This window comes from Anastrepha obliqua, chromosome 3 (assembly GCF_027943255.1).
Source record: "Anastrepha obliqua isolate idAnaObli1 chromosome 3, idAnaObli1_1.0, whole genome shotgun sequence".
Classification (NCBI taxonomy): domain Eukaryota; kingdom Metazoa; phylum Arthropoda; class Insecta; order Diptera; family Tephritidae; genus Anastrepha; species Anastrepha obliqua.
Window position 1 is genome coordinate 129,999,717 of NC_072894.1, and position 6,000 is coordinate 130,005,716.

The 6,000-nt window shown below is 36.3% G+C and overlaps 1 protein-coding gene across 2 annotated transcripts in view; it reads right to left on the reverse strand.

Moving 5' to 3' along the window:
* The window catches only part of LOC129240093 (protein phosphatase 1 regulatory subunit 3C), a 30,580-nt gene extending 29,754 nt beyond the window's left edge, over nt 1-826 (reverse strand). The window contains exon 1 of one of the 2 annotated variants that reach the window (XM_054875599.1): nt 807-826. The gene's annotated coding sequence lies outside the window, so the exon portion shown is untranslated. Of the gene's footprint in view, nt 1-468; nt 775-806 lie in introns of those variants that run through there. The other variant, XM_054875595.1, reaches the window with a different exon arrangement.
* Nucleotides 827-6,000: the final 5,174 nt, after the last annotated feature.

Here is a 6,000-nt window from a genome sequence, read left to right on the forward strand (position 1 = left end):
GGACTTTTCTCGCGTCTGCTGTCACACGCGCAGCTAACCGACACTTATAAATTGAATACATGCAATATTTTCCCAAAATAAATTTCTTTCACATACATACGTACATACATGCATTGTTAACACAAGGATATAAAAATATATTTTCTACTGAATCAAAATTGTACGCGCCCAAGCGACATGTGCAGAATTCCACGATCACGCTGCTGATTCGTGTTTTAAACTTATAAACGCAAAGAAATATAAGCAATGCGTGTCGTGCCGCTGCGGGCAGGATTCACGCAATTTAAAAATGTAAAAAATTATAGGCGTATTAGAGTATTTTTTGTTTGTAATCCTTTGAAATAACTTTTTTGTTACAACAAAATTTTACGTCGCATCAACTTGCAGGATCTGTTTGATTTTCATTCGCTAACACTCTTTTTTTTTCCTTTTTTTAGAAATTCACGCCAAAAGCCTTTTTACACGTACCGTATTTTATTGAGTTTCGTTGCTGGTAAATTTTATTTGAGTGCAATATTTGGATTTTATTAGTTTTTTAAGTATTTGATCGCAGCCGATCTTTTTTTGGTCTGATTTTGTTTTGTTTTGATTTGATTTTCAACCGCGCGCGTTTCCTGCACCAGCGTGTACATTCGCTACGGTGTAGAGCAGACGAATGTTCAACTGTTTTGCCGGTGACTCGCCACCAAAACTAACTCAAACGTACAAAATTTACTCGATCGACTAATCAACTCAGCAGCCAACCAATACGCACGAACATCCGAGAAACAACTATCGAGCGCCAACAATCGTTCGCTTTTACTTACTGTTGTTAGGTAGCGAACGTTGGGAATATTGACATGCCGTGCACACTCGTTCTCGCTTTCAGGGTGTTGCTAGACTGAGTCAACTCCAAGAAGGCAACAAGCAGCTGCTGCAGTTGTCAAATCATGTTTTGGGGGGCAAGAGGGCTGCCAACAAGTAGTCGAAACCCTAGCAGGTGAGAGAGTCGTGGTCCGATCTAGCAGAGAATTACGAACACATACACCCAAGTTCAAAATAATAGAAGCGCGACGAACTTTTGACTAATGTTTTTGTATTTAATGTTTTTATTTAGTTAATTAATTAATTTTTTTGTATTTAATTATGTTATGTTATGTATATATAAAATTATACTGCATTCTATAATAAAAATAATTTAACCGAAGACTTTAAAATTTGTACGAAATTCACAAAAATTTTACAAATATAAAAGAAAAAATACATAAAAGTTTCCAACTTCTGCCGTATTCTGCCATGAAAAAAATACCATTTACATATCTATATATTGTAGAAACGTATCAGTACTTGTTAAAAACGCATACATTTTAATACAATATATTTTAAATTATTACTTTTTAATTGATTGCATCTATTGTTTCATCCCATCATTACTATCACTGTTGTAACAAATAGGTATTGTTGGTGCTGCTTTATGCAGGTCTGTACATTGAGTAAATTGAGAGAGAGCTCAGAAACTAAATGTGTGTATGTGTATGTGTAATTATGCTTATTGGTTGCCTGTGTCTCTTTGCATACCTATGTGTGTATATTTGAGCATTCATTTATATGTGAGTGTAGTTAAGAGTACTTTCTTGGACTTGAGCGGAGAAAGAATGCAGCCGAGTAGGTATACAACAAATCACATTTTTACTGTTACTCAAAGAGTGATCATGTGCAAACTATACTTTCAAAACGTTGCTTAGGGCCAATTTTCCTGTGGTAGTTTAAACGCCCGATTTTGCACTAAGCTCGAAGTGTGTAATAATTCACTTCAAATTAATAAACACCAAAGCTTACGCGCTAATAACGACGTTTGCAATGAATAGCCGGTTTAAGGTAAAGATTTTCCATTTGAACACCATCCCATAGGTGCTAAAGATGTTACTGGCAGCAAGTGATTGGTTTGTTTCATCCTCGGAACTATATCAACAGCAAAATTGAATCAAATGTTCGCTAAAATCTTGATCAATAGTAAATCCATTGCTTAATGTGCAAGAGTGAAAGTATTGATTATCAATCTCAAAAAATTTATTGAGTTACTACATTTTAAATTTAAATGCTAGTGATATGCAATTTCGAACAGAATTGGTTTAAATAGAATTTAAGTATTAAATTTTTATCACACACAGGTATATCTGAGCATCATCAACATTCGATCAATTCTCTTAGCCACTGTACGTATTTACATGAGTGTGTGAGCGATCGTCAAGCCGCTGGAGAATGCATTGCAGCAGGCCTTATATTTTGTTTCACTTTTTGCGTACGTGACCAACTGAGGACTGCCAGGTCACGAAAATATAAATGGAAAAGGACATATACGCCCTTTTTTCACGTACTGCATTTGGGGATTGGGCCGATGTAATCGCATGTGGAAATGCCAAAAAGCAGGTTCCCGGGAATACATATCAACAAGCAAAGAAGTGCTAAATTCTGTTCGCGAAATTTAATTTGGATTGGCCGTTAATTTTTAGAATCAAACAAATTCATAAACAAGGAGTTATAGCTTGTGGCATCAGTTGGACGGATAGAAATTTAAGCTTAGCATATAAAAAGTTATATATGTATGTATGTCTGATCCCAATAATGTTTGCAGTGGTGGCGATATTATATTCAACTTTCCCTATTATAAAATAATTGGATATTTTTCTAGTTAAATTTTGTAGAATGTTGATTGGAATTGAAATTATTTTAGTTTGTTATGCGAACTTTTATTTAATGTTTCTAATTAAACTAAATCAACAATAAAAAAAGGGAAATAAATTATTTTGTTCTTTGCTGTTGGCAGCCCTGTATTTGATATCAACCGAGGAATTTATATCGAGCACGCCGATTTAAGTGGTGGCTGATATGTGCCATTTGCCGGCAATTGTTGTAGTTGTTGCTATTGGTGTTACTTGCCGCTACGCTACGCCACGTCTTGCTGCAGTAATTTATGAACTGCACTGATTATAGACTGGTGAGCGTTAACAGTTTACACAAATATACATATGTACATACAATGGGTTATTTTAATTTTACAATTGCATATGAGAGAAACTGTGTTTGCACACACTCATACATGTATACACTTATGTGTAGGGAATAAGAGCCGCTGTACATTCTCATTACGAGTATTGAGCGACTGTTTCTTTTATTTTTCCTCCAACAAACAGGCAATTCCTACTCCTCAGCCTCGAATAAACAGCTCGTTGGGTGGACCGCGGAGAAACCAACAAATCAAGTCTTCCCCACTGAGGGGTAAGCCAACAACATAGGCAACCGGTGTTGTAAGGCCCATCTATGTACAACTTTGGTGTTGGGCTAGTATTAGCGTTGCTTTGAAAACTCAACAAATAAAATTACTCCAAAAAATTTTGAACCGAGTTAAATTTAAATAAGTACAAATTTAGTAAATGCAGTTTTTATTGTAAATAATACATTTTACTAACTTAACCATATTTCAGCTTAAAGCTTTAGCCGCTTATAGCGAGAACTGTAGTTCAGGTTAAACTCCTATTTTTCCAGAATTGACCTCATGTGATGGTGCCGCGCACGACATTAACCGACACCTATTCACATGTCCCTTTAAACATCTCACTAAACAACCAACAGCATGTTTCTTGGGCGTACCGTTAGACAAGATAGACGATGGCAGACTCAGGGTAGTCGGTTCTACGTTACCGGTACGACCCGGATTTATATCCGACCAAGGAATCTCAGCCCAGCAGAATTCCTCGTGCATGTAGCGGAATGTCTATGCTGCTACAACAACAACATGGCGACTGGTGACTGTACTTTACCGGTTGGACTTGATGAACTGCTACAACAACAATAACAGAACTCGAGTTTCTAGCGAAGCGAACGCCAAAGCGGCGCAAAGGTTTCATGTAGATGGGCGTTTAGTTTTGCCCCAAGTTTTGCTTTGGACTGCACCGTGTTGTGCGTTTCAGTCCCACGGTTTTAGCATGTATAGCATCGTAAAGTGTAACGGGATACATTTAATTCCATCACACATTGCCAACTGCATTCTATAATGCACCCGGTGGAAATCAAGGCCAAAGCCGGTCTCAGTCAACAGGTTGTAAACAGGTTATGCAAGAACTGTGTCATTGCTGGCGAACGAAGGTGGCTAGCAAGCAACGGCCACAATGCAACGGCAGTCGAGTTCGGGACGGGTTGCTGGAAGGAAAGCACAATTAGGTTTAAATAAAGTTTAAGAGTGGATCCTTAATAACTTGTGTGTTCTTTTTTGGGCGGCTCCCCATTATTTTTTTTTAATGTAGGGGATTGGAAATCCCTAACTTGGATGTAAGACACATTTTTATGTATATCTGATTGAGGGGTATATAAATACATACGTAAAATTACATATATTTATATAAGTATGTGCTTATGTAAAAGCAAATTGTACATATACATATTCATAGTCGTATCTCCAAAACTTTTCAAAACTTTCTTTAGTCCGAATGTCTTTTCGGTACAATAGTTCTCGATTGACAAAACTATAACCACCCAGCGCAGTTGATAAAATTGAGTCTAGTTGAAGTTGATTAGCTTCTGTAAAGCTCTGCTCTGCTCTAATGTGTCTTTTATGGCCTTTCACTTCCTCATTAATGCTGAACAGCTGTAGATAAAATACCGTCAAATATATATTTTGATATAAATACAATAAAATATTTCTGAAGTGGTATCTAGACCACGATGCCTAGTAAGAACAAAGAAAGTACCTGCCACGTCTGGCTTACACTAACAAAACTTCTGATCTCCTTAGGTAACATTGCTTATTTTTGTGTTTGTAGCAGTTCACGCTGCTATAGTTATGGTTGATTGGGTTAATGCTCACCACTTCCTGACTAAAGGGCATCTTCCTTCTGTTATATCACTCTGAAGGAATTTGTTTATAAAAACGCGAAACAAGCAACATCTTTAAAACACTACGCTAAAAATACTATACTGTTTATAATTAAGAAGAAAATTATAATAGCCTCTAATACTTTCCTCGGTCAAATGTTATCTGCGCAGTGCTGAATTAGTTCGTAGGAACTGATTATCAACCTTGCCTGTGACCGAATTCGCTGACTTTGCTCTAATTAGCTAATCAAGCGAATGGTAATAAAACACATAACACTTGGCGATGATCTTAAGAACTTTTGCATATTTAAATATGTACGTACTTTTCTTCTTTTTTGCAGCTCCTTCACCAAGTGGGGTTGTGTGCCTCATAGCGCCTCATAGTCCGATGGTCGTAGGTTCAACAACAACGTTTTTGCAGGCGAAAGACGAAAACAATAGCCACCACCCTTTTGTAGGTAGCGGTAAACTTCAAATAATGTAGGTTTTTCTCAGCAGAAAAACTTCTAACAAAAATCGGATGCAGGACACGCGTAAAATTGTGGGGCCTACTATTTGTGGCAAGCAAATTAATAAGTTCGGCCCCAATCTGTTGGAGTTGTACTCTACAAATATTGCGTTATTAATAAAGTCAACGAACTAATGGGACATTTTTTGTAATTTTGTTTTTTAATTTTTATATTTTAGCCAGCGTCATTTATTACGAACTAAGGGGCACTTGAAACAGATTATATGCAAACAATATTTCAACATTTGTATATTTATGTGAATGAAAATAAATAGCTTTCGAAATTTTAGTCTGGCTTACTGTGTTCAGTCAATTAAAAATTCTAATTTTAGTTCGCCTTTTACATGAAAAAAAAATCTTAACAGGAAACAGATACCCCCAAATAATTGATGTCAAAGTGCTTGTCACTCATATCTTCTATATTCACATATTTAGCTGTGCTTGTTGTGGAATATTGCCATGCACAAGCGTGGCGTGATCTATCATAAAAAAGTGGTGTTTCAAAAAATAGTAGGATTAGTAGAATCGCCTTACGAGCATTCAGGGAGAAGTAGTATTAGTAGTATTAAAATTATTTTAACATACACACTTTTTTTCATAAAGCATTAAAAACAATTAAAATAAAACAGAAACGACTGAAG